The sequence below is a fragment of the Coregonus clupeaformis genome, unplaced genomic scaffold (assembly GCF_020615455.1).
Source record: "Coregonus clupeaformis isolate EN_2021a unplaced genomic scaffold, ASM2061545v1 scaf2066, whole genome shotgun sequence".
NCBI classification, from domain to species: Eukaryota; Metazoa; Chordata; class Actinopteri; order Salmoniformes; family Salmonidae; genus Coregonus; species Coregonus clupeaformis.
This window is the reverse complement of record NW_025535520.1, coordinates 24,892-43,909: the sequence shown is the minus strand read 5'-3', so window position 1 is coordinate 43,909 and position 19,018 is coordinate 24,892. Positions and strand designations below refer to the sequence as shown.

General features: G+C 47.3%; 2 long non-coding RNA genes across 4 annotated transcripts; both read right to left on the bottom strand.

Moving 5' to 3' along the window:
* Positions 1 to 11,074: 11,074 nt before the first annotated feature.
* On the bottom strand, positions 11,075 to 11,349 carry LOC121558870. Its single transcript, XR_005998624.1, has 2 exons — positions 11,234 to 11,349; positions 11,075 to 11,119 (listed from the first exon to the last, which is right to left on the bottom strand). It is a non-coding gene; the product is annotated as an uncharacterized LOC121558870 (long non-coding RNA).
* Positions 11,350 to 14,033: 2,684 nt separating this feature from the next.
* On the bottom strand, positions 14,034 to 16,755 carry LOC121558874. 3 transcript variants are annotated; one of them, XR_006659959.1, is made up of 10 exons: positions 16,594 to 16,755; positions 16,376 to 16,507; positions 16,250 to 16,287; positions 16,099 to 16,151; positions 15,966 to 16,024; positions 14,917 to 14,969; positions 14,679 to 14,765; positions 14,410 to 14,500; positions 14,257 to 14,343; positions 14,034 to 14,173 (listed from the first exon to the last, which is right to left on the bottom strand). It is a non-coding gene; the product is annotated as an uncharacterized LOC121558874 (long non-coding RNA). The 3 variants fall into 3 exon arrangements; XR_006659960.1 differs by having other exon boundaries at positions 16,250 to 16,272; XR_006659961.1 differs by lacking the exon at positions 14,679 to 14,765.
* Between the last annotated feature and the right edge of the window lie 2,263 nt (positions 16,756 to 19,018).

The following is a 19,018-nucleotide window of genomic DNA, read 5'->3' as shown; positions in this document are numbered from 1 at the left end:
CTGTGGCCTGCCTCCTCCTCCTGGCTCCTGCCTCTCCCTCCTTCCTGACCTGGCCTGGCCCTGGCCTGGCCTGCCTGCCTGGCCTGGCCTGGCCTGGCCTGGCTTCCTCCTGCCTGGCCCTGGCCTGCCCTGCCTAGGCCTGGCCTGGCCTGCCTGGCCCTGCCCTGCCTGGCCTGCCTGGCCCCTGGCCTGCCTCCTGCCTGCCCCTGGCCTGGCCTGCCTGGCTGCCTGGCCTGGCCCTGGCCTGCCTGGGTCCTGTCCTGGCCTGCTCCTCTTCTCTGCTCTTCCTGGCCTGGCCTGCCTGCCTGCCTGGCCTGCCTGGCCTGGCCCTGCCTGGCCTGCCTGGCCTGGCCTGGCCTGGCCTGGCCTGGCCTGGCCTGGCCTGCTGGCCTGCCCTGGCCTGGCCTGGCCCTGGCCTGGCCTGGCCTGGCCTGGCCTGGGCGGCCCTGGGCCTGGCCTCGGCCCTGGCCCTGGCCTGGCCTCGGCCTGGCCTGGCCTGGCCTGGCTGGCCTGGCCCTGGCCTGGCCTGCTGCTCCTGGCCCTGGCCTGGCCTGGCGCCTCGGCCCTGGCCTGGCCCCTGCTGCCTCCTCCTCCTCCTCTTCCTCCTGCCTGGCTCCTGCCTTGGCTGGCCTGCCTCTGCCTGGGCCTGGCCTGCCTGGCCTCCTGGGCTGCCTGGCCTCCTCCTGGCCTGCCTGGCCTGGGCCTGGCCTGCCTGCCTGCCTGCCTGTCCTGGCCTCTGTGCTGCTGCCTGGCCTGCCTGCCTGCCTCCTGCTCTCCTGCCTGCTCCTCCCCTGGCTCCTGCCTGGCCTGGCCTTCCCTGCCTGGCCTGCCTGCCTGCCGCCCTCGCCTGGCCTGCCTGGCCTGGCCTGGCCTGGCCTGCCCTGCTGCCTGGCCTGGCCTGGCCTGGCCTGGGCCTCCTGCCTGGCCTGGGCCTGGCCTGGCCTGGCCTGCTCCTGCCTGCCTCTGCCTGGCCTGCCTCCTTCCTGCCTAGGCCTGGCCTGGCCTCCTGGCCCTGCCTGGCCTGGCCTGCCTGCCTGGCCTGGCCTGGCCCTGGCCTGACCTGGCCTGACCCTAACCTAACCTAACCTAACCCTAACCCTAACCCTAACCCTAACCACCTAGCCCCCTCCAAAGCACATCAATGGACATCTACGGCCTCCCAGGAGTACAACAAAACAAACCCCAGCTCCCCACGACATTACCTTCTCCACATACAGAATTGGACAGGGGTGTCCAATTGAGTTTTTATCCCTGTACCTATGTGCAAAAAACATAACCAAATTTTGAAATCCACCTAGCTCCCTCCAAAGCACATCAATGGACATCTACGGCCTCCCAGAAGTACAACAAAACAAACCCCACCTCCCCATGACATTACCTTCTCCACATACAGAATTGGACAGGGGTGTCCAATTGAGTTTTTATCCCTGTACCTAACCAAATTTTGAAATCCACCTAGCCCCCTCCAAAGCACATCGATTGACATCTACGGCCTCCCAGGAGTACAGCAAAACAAACCCCAGCTCCCCACGACATTACCTTCTCCACATACAGAATTGGACAGGGGTGTCCGATGGAGTTTTTATCCCTGTACCTAACCCTAACCCTAACCCTAACCCTAACCCTAACCCCAGCTCCCCACGAAATTACCTTCTCCACATACAGAATTGGACAGGGGTGTCCAATTGAGTTTTTATCCCTGTACCTATGTGCTAAAAACATAACCACATTTTGAAATCCACCTAAACCCATCAATGGACATCTACGGCCTCCCAGGAGTACAACAAAACCAACCCCAGCTCCCCACGACATTACCTTCTCCACATACAGAATTGGACAGGGGTGTCCAATTGATTTTTTATCCCTGTACCTACCCAAATTTTGAAATCCACCTAGCCCCCTCCAAAGCACATCAATGGACATCTACGGCCTCCCAGGAGTACAACAAAACAAACCCCAGCTCCCCACGACATTACCTTCTCCACATACAGAATTGGACAGGGGTGTCCAATTGAGTTTTTATCCCTGTACCTAACCAAATTTTGAAATCCACCTAGCCCCCTCCAAAGCACATCGATTGACATCTAAGGCCTCCCAGGAGTACAGCAAAACAAACCCCAGCTCCCCACGACATTACCTTCTCCACATACAGAATTGGCCAGGGGTGTCCAATTGAGTTTTTATCCCTGTACCTATGTGCTAAAAACATAACCACATTTTGAAATCCACCTAAACCCATCAATGGACATCTACGGCCTCCCAGGAGTACAACAAAACCAACCCCAGCTCCCCACGACATTACCTTCTCCACATACAGAATTGGACAGGGGTGTCCAATTGATTTTTTATCTCTGTACCTACCCAAATTTTGAAATCCACCTAGCCCCCTCCAAAGCACATCGATTGACATCTAAGGCCTCCCAGGAGTACAGCAAAACAAACCCCAGCTCCCCACGACATTACCTTCTCCACATACAGAATTGGACAGGGGTGTCCAATTGAGTTTTTATCCCTGTACCTATGTGCTAAAAACATAACCACATTTTGAAATCCACCTAACCCCCTCCAAACCCCATCAATGGACATCTACGGCCTCCCAGGAGTACAACAAAACCAACCCCAGCTCCCCACGACATTACCTTCTCCACATACAGAATTGGACAGGGGTGTCCGATGGAGTTTTTATCCCTGTACCTAACCCTAACCCTAACCCTAACCCTAACCCTAAACCCTAACCCTAACCCTAACCCTAACCCTAACCCTAACCCTAACACATTTTCAAAAAAGGGACTAGCGACAAATCTACCGACTTTTTCTGGTGTTATTGGAGTCATTTGGAGACTCTGATGTGAAAGCACGTATCGTTCGTACTCTTCTCAACGAGCAGCGGGTGGTTAAAATTAGCGTTTTTTACAGCCCGGCTCTATCTCTGGAACGGAATGTCGGAGCGACTTTGGCTGCCCGTAATTTTCCCACCTACCCCTGAGCAGTTAAAATTGGCGTGTTTTACAGCCCGGCTCTATCTCTGGAGCGACTTTGGCTGCCCGTAATTTTCCCACCTAACCCTGAGCTGTTAAAATTGGCGTGTTTTACAGCCCGGCTCTATCTCTGGAACAAATGGTATTTCAGTGGACCCGTATATACGAACATCATATTTACCATTGAAGTGTTTTGCATTAATTAAAAAACTAGTCTATTTTAGAAGACGTGTATTGACCTCTTTTGTTCCTAATACCAGATTTGAATTGACGCAACTTAACACAAGAGTCTATTGTCCTGCTAATAGCCCATCATGGGTGGATGGATTGTTGCCTCTGCCTGTTGGAGGTGGAGTTCCAGAGCTCACAGGTGTGCCTGGCATGGATTGTGACTCCATGTCGTTCCTCGCCCTCTTCAACGCATCATTCTCCGTCTGACGGAATGTGTACATTAGTACGCAGTAAATTGATGCGTGCCTCTCCGGCCAGTGTTGCCAACTTAGCGACTTTGTCGCTATATTTATCAAGTTTTCAGACCCCTCTAGCGACACATTTTCAAAAAAGGGACTAGCGACAAATCTACCGACTTTTTCTGGTGTTATTGGAGTCATTTGGAGACTCTGATGTGAAAGCACGTATCTAAACCTAACCCTAACCCTAACCCTAACCCTAACCCTAACGCCTCCCAGGAGTACAACAAAACAAACCACAGCTCCCCACGACATTTCCTTCTCCACATACAGAATTGGACAGGGTTGTCCAATTGAGTTTTTATCCCTGTAACTAACCAAATTTTGAAATCCACCTAGCCCCTCCAAAGCACATTGATTGACATCTACGGCCTCCCAGGAGAACAGCAAAACAAACCACAGCTCCCCACGACATTACCTTCTCCACATACAGAATTGGACAGGGGTGTCCAATTGAGTTTTTATCCCTGTACCTAACCCTAACCCTAACCCTAACCCTAACCTAACCCTAACCCCTAACCCTAACCCCTAACCCCTAACCCTAACCCCCTCCAAAGCACATCGATTGACATCTACGGCCTCCCAGGCGTGAAGCAAAACAAACCCCAGCTCCCCACGACATTACCTTCTCCACATACAGAATTGGACAGGGGTGTCCGATGGAGTTTTTATCCCTGTACCCTAACCCTAACCCTAGCCCCCTCCAAAGCACATCGATTGACATCTACGGCCTCCCAGGAGTACAACAAAACAAACCCCAGCTCCCCACGACATTACCTTCTCCACATACAGAATTGGACAGGGCTGTCCAATGGAGTTTTTATCCCTGTACCTATGTGCTAAAAACATAACCAAATTTTGAAATCCACCTAGCCCCCTCCAAAGCACATCAATTAACATCTACGGCCTCCCAGGAGTACCACAAAAAAAACCCAGCTCCCCACGACATTACCTTCTCTACATACAGAATTGGACAGGGGTGTCCAATTGAGTTTTTATCCCTGTACCTATGTGCAAAAAAAATAACCACATTTTGAAATCCACCTAGCCCCCTCCAAAGCACATCGATTGACGTCTACGGCCTCCCAGGAGTACAGTAAAACAAACCACAGCTACCCACGACATTACCTTCTCCACATACAGAATTGGACAGGGGTGCAAAAAAAGTTCCCTGTAAAACCCTCTAGGAGCACGTTTCAATACCCCCAGAGTCATCTGGAATAGGTTTGTGTTGCACTTTTTTTTAAGTCACCAAAGAGCCAAACACAGCAGAATTCATCAGACGGAGACTAAGTTTTGAAATCCACCTAGCCCCCTCCAAAGCACATCGATGGACATCTACGGCCTCCCAGGAGTACAACAAAACAAACCCCAGCTCCCCACGACATTACCTTCTCCACATACAGAATTGGACAGGGTGTCCGATGGAGTTTTTATCCCTGTACCTATGTGCAAAAAACAAAACCACATTTTGAAATCCACCTAGCCCCTCCAAAGCACATCGATGGACATCTACGGCCTCCCAGGAGTACAACAAAACAAACCCCAGCTCCCCACGACATTACCTTCTCCACATACAGAATTGGACAGGGGTGTCCAATGGAGTTTTTATCCCTGTACCTATGTGCTAAAAAACATAACCAAATTTTGAAATCCACCTAGCCCCTCCAAAGCACATCAATGAACATCTATGGCCTCCCAGGAGTACAACAAAACAAACCCCAGCTCCCCACGACATGACCTTCTCCACATACAGAATTGGACAGGGGTGTCCAATTGAGTTTTTATCCCTGTACCCTATGTGCAAAAAAAATAACCAAATTTTGAAATCCACCTAGCCCCCTCCAAAGCACATCGATTGACATCTACGGCCTCCCAGGAGTAGAGCAAAACAAACCCCAGCTCCCCACGACATTACCTTCTCCACATACAGAATTGGACAGGGGTGTCCAATTGAGTTTTTTTTCCCTGTACCCTAACCCTAACCCTAGCCCCCTCCAAAGCACATCGATGGACATCTACGGCCTCCCAGGAGTACAACAAAACAAACCCCAGCTCCCCACGACATTACCTTCTCCACATACAGAATTGGACAGGGGTGTCCGATGGAGTTTTTATCCCTGTACCTATGTGCAAAAAACAAAAACAAATTTTGAAATCCACCTAGCCCCCTCCAAAGCACATCGATTGACATCTAAGGCCTCCCAGGAGTACAGCAAAACAAACCCCAGCTCCCCACGACATTACCTTCTCCACATACAGAATTGGCCAGGGGTGTCCAATTGAGTTTTTATCCCTGTACCTATGTGCTAAAAACATAACCACATTTTGAAATCCACCTAAACCCATCAATGGACATCTACGGCCTCCCAGGAGTACAACAAAACCAACCCCAGCTCCCCACGACATTACCTTCTCCACATACAGAATTGGACAGGGGTGTCCAATTGATTTTTTATCTCTGTACCTACCCAAATTTTGAAATCCACCTAGCCCCCTCCAAAGCACATCGATTGACATCTAAGGCCTCCCAGGAGTACAGCAAAACAAACCCCAGCTCCCCACGACATTACCTTCTCTACATACAGAATTGGACAGGGGTGTCCAATTGAGTTTTTATCCCTGTACCTATGTGCTAAAAACATAACCACATTTTGAAATCCACCTAACCCCCTCCAAACCCCATCAATGGACATCTACGGCCTCCCAGGAGTACAACAAAACCAACCCCAGCTCCCCACGACATTACCTTCTCCACATACAGAATTGGACAGGGGTGTCCGATGGAGTTTTTATCCCTGTACCTAACCCTAACCCTAACCCTAACCCTAACCCTAAACCCTAACCCTAACCCTAACCCTAACCCTAACCCTAACCCTAACACATTTTCAAAAAAGGGACTAGCGACAAATCTACCGACTTTTTCTGGTGTTATTGGAGTCATTTGGAGACTCTGATGTGAAAGCACGTATCGTTCGTACTCTTCTCAACGAGCAGCGGGTGGTTAAAATTAGCGTTTTTACAGCCCGGCTCTATCTCTGGAACGGAATGTCGGAGCGACTTTGGCTGCCCGTAATTTTCCCACCTACCCCTGAGCAGTTAAAATTGGCGTGTTTTACAGCCCGGCTCTATCTCTGGAGCGACTTTGGCTGCCCGTAATTTTCCCACCTAACCCTGAGCTGTTAAAATTGGCGTGTTTTACAGCCCGGCTCTATCTCTGGAACAAATGGTATTTCAGTGGACCCGTATATACGAACATCATATTTACCATTGAAGTGTTTTGCATTAATTAAAAAACTAGTCTATTTTAGAAGACGTGTATTGACCTCTTTTGTTCCTAATACCAGATTTGAATTGACGCAACTTAACACAAGAGTCTATTGTCCTGCTAATAGCCCATCATGGGTGGATGGATTGTTGCCTCTGCCTGTTGGAGGTGGAGTTCCAGAGCTCACAGGTGTGCCTGGCATGGATTGTGACTCCATGTCGTTCCTCGCCCTCTTCAACGCATCATTCTCCGTCTGACGGAATGTGTACATTAGTACGCAGTAAATTGATGCGTGCCTCTCCGGCCAGTGTTGCCAACTTAGCGACTTTGTCGCTATATTTATCAAGTTTTCAGACCCCTCTAGCGACACATTTTCAAAAAAGGGACTAGCGACAAATCTACCGACTTTTTCTGGTGTTATTGGAGTCATTTGGAGACTCTGATGTGAAAGCACGTATCTAAACCTAACCCTAACCCTAACCCTAACCCTAACCCTAACGCCTCCCAGGAGTACAACAAAACAAACCACAGCTCCCCACGACATTTCCTTCTCCACATACAGAATTGGACAGGGTTGTCCAATTGAGTTTTTATCCCTGTAACTAACCAAATTTTGAAATCCACCTAGCCCCCTCCAAAGCACATTGATTGACATCTACGGCCTCCCAGGAGAACAGCAAAACAAACCACAGCTCCCCACGACATTACCTTCTCCACATACAGAATTGGACAGGGGTGTCCAATTGAGTTTTTATCCCTGTACCTAACCCTAACCCTAACCCTAACCCTAACCTAACCCTAACCCTAACCCTAACCCTAACCCTAACCCTAGCCCCCTCCAAAGCACATCGATGGACATCTACGGCCTCCCAGGAGTAGAGCAAAACAAACCCCAGCTCCCCACGACATTACCTTCTCCACATACAGAATTGGACAGGGGTGTCCAATTGAGTTTTTATCCCTGTACCCTAACCCTAACCCTAGCCCCCTCCAAAGCACATCGATTGACATCTACGGCCTCCCAGGAGTACAACAAAACAAACCCCAGCTCCCCACGACATTACCTTCTCCACATACAGAATTGGACAGGGCTGTCCAATGGAGTTTTTATCCCTGTACCTATGTGCTAAAAACATAACCAAATTTTGAAATCCACCTAGCCCCCTCCAAAGCACATCAATTAACATCTACGGCCTCCCAGGAGTACCACAAAAAAAAACCCAGCTCCCCACGACATTACCTTCTCTACATACAGAATTGGACAGGGGTGTCCAATTGAGTTTTTATCCCTGTACCTATGTGCAAAAAAAATAACCACATTTTGAAATCCACCTAGCCCCCTCCAAAGCACATCGATTGACGTCTACGGCCTCCCAGGAGTACAGTAAAACAAACCACAGCTACCCACGACATTACCTTCTCCACATACAGAATTGGACAGGGGTGCAAAAAAAGTTCCCTGTAAAACCCTCTAGGAGCACGTTTCAATACCCCCAGAGTCATCTGGAATAGGTTTGTGTTGCACTTTTTTTTAAGTCACCAAAGAGCCAAACACAGCAGAATTCATCAGACGGAGACTAAGTTTTGAAATCCACCTAGCCCCCTCCAAAGCACATCGATGGACATCTACGGCCTCCCAGGAGTACAACAAAACAAACCCCAGCTCCCCACGACATTACCTTCTCCACATACAGAATTGGACAGGGGTGTCCGATGGAGTTTTTATCCCTGTACCTATGTGCAAAAAACAAAACCACATTTTGAAATCCACCTAGCCCCCTCCAAAGCACATCGATGGACATCTACGGCCTCCCAGGAGTACAACAAAACAAACCCCAGCTCCCCACGACATTACCTTCTCCACATACAGAATTGGACAGGGGTGTCCAATGGAGTTTTTATCCCTGTACCTATGTGCTAAAAACATAACCAAATTTTGAAATCCACCTAGCCCCCTCCAAAGCACATCAATGAACATCTATGGCCTCCCAGGAGTACAACAAAACAAACCCCAGCTCCCCACGACATGACCTTCTCCACATACAGAATTGGACAGGGGTGTCCAATTGAGTTTTTATCCCTGTACCCTATGTGCAAAAAAAATAACCAAATTTTGAAATCCACCTAGCCCCCTCCAAAGCACATCGATTGACATCTACGGCCTCCCAGGAGTAGAGCAAAACAAACCCCAGCTCCCCACGACATTACCTTCTCCACATACAGAATTGGACAGGGGTGTCCAATTGAGTTTTTTTCCCTGTACCCTAACACTAACCCTAGCCCCCTCCAAAGCACATCGATGGACATCTACGGCCTCCCAGGAGTACAACAAAACAAACCCCAGCTCCCCACGACATTACCTTCTCCACATACAGAATTGGACAGGGGTGTCCGATGGAGTTTTTATCCCTGTACCTATGTGCAAAAAACAAAAACAAATTTTGAAATCCACCTAGCCCCCTCCAAAGCACATCGATGGACATCTATGGCCTCCCAGGAGTACAACAAAACAAACCCCAGCTCCCCACGACATTACCTTCTCCACATACAGAATTGGACAGGGGTGTCCAATTGAGTTTTTATCCCTGTACCTATATGCAAAAAAAATAACCAAATTTTGAAATCCACCTAGCCCCCTCCAAAGCACATCGATTGACATCTACGGCCTCCCAGGAGTAGAGCAAAACAAACCCCAGCTCCCCACGACATTACCTTCTCCACATACAGAATTGGACAGGGGTGTCCAATTGAGTTTTTATCCCTGTACCCTAACCCTAACCCTAGCCCCCTCCAAAGCACATCGATGGACATCTACGGCCTCCCAGGAGTACAACAAAACAAACCCCAGCTCCCCACGACATTACCTTCTCCACATACAGAATTGGACAGGGGTGTCCAATGGAGTTTTTATCCTGTACCTATGTGCTAAAAACATAACCACATTTTGAAATCCACCTAGCCCCCTCCAAAGCACATCAATTAACATCTATGGCCTCCCAGGAGTACAACAAAACAAACCCCAGCTCCCCACGACATGACCTTCTCCACATACAGAATTGGACAGGGGTGTCCAATTGAGTTTTTATCCCTGTACCTAACCCTAACCCTAACCCTAACCCTAACCCTAACCCTAACCCTAACCCTAACCCTAACCCTACATCTACGGCCTCCCAGGAGTACAGCAAAACAAACCCCAGCTCCCCACCACATTACCTTCTCCACATACAGAATTGGACAGGGGTGTCCAATTGAGTTTTTATCCCTGTACCTAACCCTAACCCTAACCCCTAACCCCTAACCCTAACCCCTAACCCTAACCAAATTTTGAAATCCACCTAGCCCCCTCCAAAGCACATCGATTGACATCTACGTCCTCCCAGGAGTACAGCAAAACAAACCCCAGCTCCCCACGACATTACCTTCTCCACATACAGAATTGGACAGGGGTGTCCAATTGAGTTTTTATCCCTGTACCTAACCCTAACCCTAACCCTAACCCTAACCCCTTACCCTAACCCTAACCCTAACCCTAACCCTAACCCTAACCTAACCTAACCCTAACCCTAACCCTAACCCTAACCCTAACCTAACCCTAACCCCTAACCCTAACCCTAACCCTAACCCTAACCCCTAACCCTAACCCTAACCCTAACCCTAACCCTAACCCTAACCCATCTACGGCCTCCCAGGAGTAGAGCAAAACAAACCCCAGCTCCCCACGACATTACCTTCTCCACATACAGAATTGGACAGGGGTGTCCAATTGAGTTTTTATCCCTGTACCCTAACCCTAACCCTAGCCCCCTCCAACGCACATCGATGGACATCTACGGCCTCCCAGGAGTACAACAAAACAAACCCCAGCTCCCCACGACATTACCTTCTCCACATACAGAATTGGACAGGGGTGTCCAATGGAGTTTTTATCCCTGTACCTAACCCTAACCCTAACCCTAACCCTAACCCTAACCTAACCCTAACCCTAACCCTAACCCTAACCCTATCCCTAACCCTAACCCTAACCCTAACCCTAACCCTAACCCTAACCCCTAACCCTAACCCTAACCCTAACCCTAACCCTAACCCTAACCCTAACCTCTTTTATAGTGTTTTTCTAGGCAAATGAAAAAAGTGATCCTGGAATATGCCTTTCCTATTTCCTTTTTATATTCTGCCAATTTGAATGGCCTTTCTGACCCAGGCACATGAACCACCTCTGAGCAGTCTGGATACAAAAGGACATAAGGTCCTTCGTGCATGTCCTTGTTAAATGTTGTCATTTTCTGGACAGCTTGTTTCAGTAGATCAGGTGCTGCTACCTCTGGGTCTGTAAATAACGGTAGTGTTTTCCCTCTTAGAGGTTTTAAATCAGTTCCACTTGGCACCATCAATCCTACGTTTATCTAGTAAAATAACAAAGATATAATTAATGTATACATAGGTAAAATAAATATACACAAACACACAAATACATATAGAGCATTGCAAAATTGTATAGGACGGTCAGTACACCTTACCTGGACGTGTTTTCTTTCTTTAGGCCTATATCTTCCTTTTGGCCCATAGTTAAAAGACTGTCGTTCTTTTGATTTCGAGCTTCTGTACTCCATGAGCTGTTTGTATGATGGGCATGGCTGTTCTGCAGAAATGGACAGAGTTCCGAAACAGAAAGTTAGAAGCCGCTCAAAAAATCATTAGCGTTACTGTCCTTAGATAGCTAGCGTTTTGGTTTTGCTAAACTTACTTTGCATAGCACTGTCCGGCTGTCGAGACGTCCCCTGTGTTTCCAATGTTTCCGTCTTGTCCGCGTCCTTTAAAAACTCCAAACACCGACCACACGTAAAGCAAAACCGCGTTAAGCTGTTCATGTGTTTGCCACAAAACGGGCAAAACATCCCTCGGCCGCAGTCCATGTTCGTGCGGTCACCATAAACGCCATAAACTCCACAACAACAACACGAAAAGACCACGCTCATCACTTCCGTGTCACTTCCGGTATGTGGTACATTCCTTTTCCGTGAAGAATCTGTCATTTGTACATTTGTTTCGGGACTGGTAAAAGTGTTTTGCGTCTTGTTAATTTGTTTTCTAAAATGTAAATTTGTCTCGAGCTTTGTAAAAGTCGCTGGGCCAGACAGGACTGGCAAAAAGTGCTCTTCACTGACGAGTCGCGGTTTTGTCTCACCAGGGGTGATGGTCGGATTCGCGTTTATCGTCGAAGGAATGAGCGTTACACCGAGGCCTGTACTCTGGAGCGGGATCGAGGTGGAGGGTCCGTCATGGTCTGGGGCGGTGTGTCACAGCATCATCTGACTGAGCTTGTTGTCATTGCAGGCAATCTCAACGCTGTGCGTTACAGGGAAGACATCCTCCTCCCTCATGTGGTACCCTTCCTGCAGGCTCATCCTGACAAGACCCTCCAGCATGACAATGCCACCAGCCATACTGCTCGTTCTGTGTGTGATTTCCTGCAAGACAGAAATGTCAGTGTTCTGCCATGGCCAGCGAAGAGCCCGGATCTCAATCCCATTGAGCACGTCTGGGACCTGTTGGATCGGAGGGTGAGGGCTAGGGCCATTCCACCCCAGAACTGTCCGGGAACATACAGGTGCCTTGGTGGAAGTGTGGGGTAACATCTCACAGCAAGAACTGGCAAATCTGGTGCAGTCCATGAGGAGATGCACTGCAGTACTTAATGCAGCTGGTGGCCACACCGGATACTGACTGTTACTTTTGTTCAGGGACACATTATTCAATTTCTGTTAGTCACATGTCTGTGGAACTTGTTCAGTTTATGTCTCAGTTGTTGAATCTTATGCTCGTACAAATATTTACACATTAAGTTTGCTGAAAATAAACGCAGTTGACAGTGAGAGGATGTTTGTTTTTTTGCTGAGTTTATATGCGAAAACAAACCATATGGGGGATTGGAAGTGATGCAGATAATTACATTGATGGAAGTTACAATCTATCTGCAATATTAATGCTGATCTAACCCCTAAAAAAAAGTATGGTTCTACGAATACCTGGAAGGCCATCAGTACTTTCCTGTCACTCTGAATCTTTTGGGTGAGAAGATTCTCTGAGACAGTGCGTGGTCTGACATAAAACCGTACATGAACCGTGTGGGCACGTCCTCCCATGTCACGTCACCGGCGTGACTTTACTCATCCTCGCGCTCTGGAGAGGTCATAATCCATACTTTCAATCATACGGATGGTTTACAACAGGGTTCTTCAATTCCGGTCCTGGAGGGCCGAAACACTTCTGTTTTTTATTTCTACCTGGTAGTTAATTGCACTCACCTGGTGTCCCAGGTCTGAATTAGCCCCTGATTAGAAGGAGAGGATGAAAAACAGAGGTGTTTCGGCCCTCCAGGACCGGAATTGAAGAACCCTGGTTTACAAGGTATTCGTAGAACCATAGTTACATTTGTAACTTCTATTTCCTGAGCTACGCCCCTATACATAAATGTTTCTTGAAGGTATCTGACCAACATATTCCCAGTCATGTGAAATCCATAGATTAGGGTTTATTGAATTTATTTCAATTGACAGATTTCCTTTATGTGAACTCTTTAATTGTTGCATGTTTATTTTTGTTCAGTGTATACATGAGTTGTATATAGGCCCTCTGTAGCTCAGTTGGTAGAGCATGGCGTTTTCAAAAAGTGAGAAATTCAGGCACAATAAGTTGAGTACTGCTTAAATAAACCCGACTTCGATGGTATATGTGCAGGAGCGCCACAATGCCTTAGAGTTAATCTTCTATAAGAGGAACAGGAGCGCAAGCTGTAGAACATTTTAGTTGCTGGTACTCAGCCCTGGTGAGCTCTTGCCCAAGTCAAGCACTGTTAGCAAGACGGTCTCCCGAGTGGCGCAGTGGTCTAAGGCACTGCAATGCAGTGCTAGAGATCCTGGTTCGAATCCAGGCTCTGTCGTAGCCGGCCGCGACTGGGAGACCCATGGAGCGGCGCACAATTGGCCCAGCATCGTCCAGGGTATGGGAAGGAATGGCCGGCAGGGATGTAGCTCAGTTGGTAGAGCATGGCGTTTGCAACGCCAGGGTTGTGGGTTCGATTCCCACGGGGGGCCAGTATGAAAAATATATATTTAAAAAATGTATGCACTCATTAACTGTAAGTTGCTCTGGATAAGAACGTCTGCTAAATGACTAAAATGGAAGACCATTATATTATTATTTGTTCATATAGCCAACTATCAAGTCTTACTATCATTGATACAAAACAGTCAATAGGATGCTCACAACAACCAACTTCATGTGGCTAAATAGTGCTCACCAGCCAGTAAACATTAATATACAAATACAATTTATTGAATCACAACTTTTAATTTGAACGTAAAACATGCATAGGTGGCATTAGTGGATCAACGTTAGATGTCTTGGTATCATTGCTGATTCGCTTTGACTTTGTTGTAAAGGTAGTCCATCAGTTTCTAAATGAGAAAGATTAGTCAATTAATTGTAGGGGATATATTGTCCATTTTAAATGAGAAATTCACAACAGATTACATTTTACCATCAACTTCTGCATCTGGAAAATAGCCATGTCATCCAGTAACCCAATGTCGGCATCTTCAACAGTATCATCCGAGAGGCACAATGTCTTTGGAGAAAATATATGACTAGTTTAGACTGCTTGAACCCCAACAACCTCAATATGAAAAGTTACCTCTCCATGGGCTGTAGAGATTGTTACATGTGGAGACAATCCAGACAGGGAGCAATACAGGTGGTCATCACTGGCTGACCGCAAAACAGATCTAGAAACAGAATTTAGGACAGAATTAATTTGATCAACTCTGATATCCCTTAAAAGATTGCAGTTTTGAAACTGCAGTAAAGGTGCAGTAACTGCAGTCGACTCAACTGGTATTTTGGACCCAGTAATTGCAGAACTGCAGTTACACTGCACTGGGATTGTGATAAGTGAAGACAAACCCGTGTTTCGTTCCAGTCAGTGGCGACTGATCACTGATTTTGGCAAGACGAGTTTTGGTTATTTTTGTATTTGTGGATGTGGCACACCTGCAAGAACAAATGAGCAGAATCAACCAGAAGAGGGCGTTTCAACTAACACTACTGAATTAGTTCAATCAGGTGTTTGAGTGGTGGACTGGAATAAAATGAGTAGCACCCGGTTGCTCACCAGGACTGATGAATATATAGGGAGAGTTACCGTAGGCTTCCAGTGCTTGAGCTATTGGCAAGTAATCTGGCTTTCTTGGAACCCTTTAGAAAAAGAAAAAATACAATTTAGTACATTTTCTATGTGGAAATGGCCAGTCTGTTCCCAAACACACATTGGTCTAATGCCATGCAAATAAAGTGGGAGCTAAACTATACCTACCGCTGCCTAAACATCAGCCCTTTATGGTTGTGGGGTCTGCTCACCAACCAAGAATTCACAGAATGGGACAAACACCAAATTGAGACTGCATGCAGAATTCTGCATAAACATGGGTGTAGAACGTAAAACACCAAATAATGCATGCAGAGCAGAATTAGGCAGATACCCGCTAATTATCAAAATACAGAAAAGAGCCGTTAAAATTCTACAACTACCTTAAAGGAAGCGATTCACAGAGACCAGAGCCCCAGGACAGCTACACAATTAGACCCAACCAAATCGTGAGAAAACAAAATGATAATTACTTAACACATTGGCATGACTTTACCAAAAAAACACAGCAAACTGGACTGCTATTTGGACCTAAACAGAGAGTAGTGGCAGAATACCTGACCACTGACAACCAAAATTAAGGAAAGCTTTGACTATGTGTAGACTCAGTGAACATAGTCTTGCTATTGAGATGCAGCCATAGCCGGTCTTCTCTTGAGAGCCAGGTCTGCCTGTGCACACTGCCCACAGAACGAGGTGGAAACTGACCTGCACTTCCTAACCTGCCAAATGTATGACCAGAGAGACATTTCCCTCAGATTACAGACCTACAAAGAACTCGAAAACAAATCAAATTTGGATAAACTCCCATATATTAGGCGAAATACCAGTGTGTCATCACAGCAGCAAGATTTGGGACCTGTTGCCACAAGAAAAGGGCAACTAGTGAAGAACAAACAATTGTAAATACAACCCCTGTTTATTTTCCCTTTTGTACTTTATCCATTTGCACATCTTTATAACACTGTTTATTATCTATTTCACGTGCTTTGGCAATGTAAACATACGTTTCCCATGCCAATAAAGCTCTTTGAATTGCGAGCTACCTTTGATGGTTCTGTTGTAGTCTTCCGTTTATGAGCCGATGCACCTTCACTTACTTTGACTACAGAAGTAAGAAATGTATCGTTAATGACAAGTTTATATGCATTTAAATTAATTGAGGAAATAAACCATTACCTTTTTTTACTGAGCTTCCTAGTGAGAGGCTGGTGAATCTCGGGTGACTCGGTCTGTAAAATATGTTGGATGTTGACATTTCTACAGTAAGCCACAAGGAGGCAGTACTAAGCCATTTATAGCCAGTCGGATAATCAATGTTCCATCCTACCTTTATGGCGATTGTGACTTCACCTGCCGAAATGTCATCTGCTAGGAAAGTAAGGGTGGAAACAACCCTTACTTAAAAACATACATGTATTCCAAAAAATTATTAAAATACAATTGAAAATCGCACCATTTATTAAATCCATTATCAGGGTTTTTTGAAGCGCAGGTGGCATTTTCATCAATTCCACTTTGAAAACCTGATCTACTGTTGCAAGAGTCTGCTCCAATTTTGCCTCCATCTCGTTTATACGGTCCTGTGCTGTAAAGGGAGAACATAGTGAATTCAGTTCATTTGAAGAACATGGAAAACGGACGGTAGGGTTAGGCCTTCTTCAAATTAAAAACCTTCTTTCTCGAACTGTTGAATAAAAAGCGCCCCTCGCTTTTGGCGCATCTCTTTGCTAATTTGACCATCTGTGTGTCCTTCTGCCTGATTGCTGATTTTTCTTATCCTTCTTGGTGCCATGGTTTCATCAGTGTGCCTTTTCCCCCTGCCTCCACATCACCTGAACGCTGATTTATAACCTTCAGGACACCAGGTGTTCCTGATCAGTCAATTGACCTTAAATTGACCCTAGAATCCACCTGAGGCCACTAATAACTCATCTCACTAACCATTAGTGCTGGGCTAGGACAAAACTGTGTCCTGTGGGTCAATCTAATATTAATTTAAAAGATGGCCAAGTTTAAGATCTATTAACAGTTCAGTACTGGAAAGCTGATGTTTTACATTTTACATTTACATTTTAGTCATTTAGCAGACGCTCTTATCCAGAGCGACTTACAGGAGCAATTAGGGTTAAGTGCCTTGCTCAAGGGCACATTTACGTCATTTAGCAGACGCTCTTATCCAGAGCGACTCACCAATTGGTGCGTTCACCCTATAGCCAGTGGGATAACCACTTTACAATTTTGGGGGGGGGGGTAGAAGGATTACTTTATCCTATCCCAGGTATTCCTTAAAGAGGTGGGGTTTCAAATGCCTCCGGAAGGTGGTGAGTGACTCCGCTGTCCTGGCGTCGTGAGGGAGCTTGTTCCACCATTGGGGTGCCAGAGCAGCGAACAGTTTTGACTGGGCTGAGCGGGAACTATGCTTCCGCAGAGGAAGGGGAGCCAGCAGGCCAGAGGTGGATGAACGCAATGCCCTCGTTTGGGTGTAGGGACTGATCAGAGCCCGAAGGTACGGAGGTGCCGTTCCCCTCACTGCTCCATAGGCAAGCACCATGGTCTTGTAGCGGATGCGAGCTTCAACTGGAAGCCAGTGGAGTGTGCGGAGGAGGGGGGTGACGTGAGAGAACTTGGGAAGGTTGAACACCAGACGGGCTGCGGCATTCTGGATGAGTTGTAGGGGTTTAATGGCACAGGCAGGGAGGCCAGCCAACAGCGAGTTGCAGTAGTCCAGACGGGAGATGACAAGTGCCTGGATTAGGACCTGTGCCGCTTCCTGTGTAAGGCAGGGTCGTACTCTCCGAATGTTGTAGAGCATGAACCTGCAGGAGCGGGTCACCGCCTTGATGTTGGCGGAGAACGACAGGGTGTTGTCCAGGGTCACGCCTAGGCTCTTCGCACTCTGGGAGGAGGACACAGCGGAGTTGTCAACCGTGATGGCGAGATCATGGAACGGGCAGTCCTTCCCCGGGAGGAAGAGCAGCTCCGTCTTGCCAGGGTTCAGCTTGAGGTGGTGATCCGTCATCCATACTGATATGTCTGCCAGACATGCAGAGATGCGATTCGCCACCTGGTTATCAGAAGGGGGAAAGGAGAAGATTAGTTGTGTATCGAGGAGACAACATCAACATCACCTGTACTGTCCTGGGAGAGCCAGAGATGGACGTCAGCTTCACATGGACTTATCCTGGCCAGGTAAACTGGATGTCACCATTTCTCAGTGATGCTTGACCTTGGTGTTTCGTCTCTTCAGCTTGTGAGACACACCACCCGCGTCTTCCAGAGCGTCATGGCCGTCGATGACCTTGAGACCATCGACTTTGGAAGATACATCTGCAGAGCCAAGAACAAGCACGGGGAGATGGCCACCAGCGTCCACTCTAACTAGCTAGACAGCAAGAGAGAACACTTATAACCTGTATAGGCATCATTCCACTTCAGTGGCTACTTCACATTAGGCCTCTTGCAGCTTGAGTAGATTTCATCTATGTTTGCCACTTTGCTGAGGTTGATTGACCAATAAGGCTAGCACAGAGGGATTATACTAGTTGAGCTATTAGAAAACCACAGTGTCAGTTTGACTAGCTCTGTTATCCAGTCAAAATCTGAATGTAAATATCAATTTAGAAATCTGAATGTATCCAGCTTATGTAGATGCACATTTACTCAATGTGTCGGAGGACATTATTAAAGATATGTCCATACCTTTACCTCCTCTACAATGTATTTATGGTGAAACTCTTATTGGTAGGACAGATGGATCTGTATCCCCCACACACCTTTCCCTTCTGCGGGGAAAGACATTTTACAATGAAACAATATTGGATGCTTTGTTGGGGGATTTGTCTAAAAGGAAGACCATCATGTGAGAGAAGCCTCTGCTCCCTCTGTCTGGTGTGAAGGGGAATCAAATAGAAACAGTGTGCCCTGCCTCACTCCTAATGGGCTCCGCATGTGGAATGTGAAACTCCGGCCCAGATCTTATTATGGTCCAGTGTAACACACTGACTGCATTTCCCACCTCTCTCTCAACAGAAACGCACTAGGCTGTTGCTGTTTCTTAGAATGATCTATACTGAACTACATGGAAAGTGTTGATCCC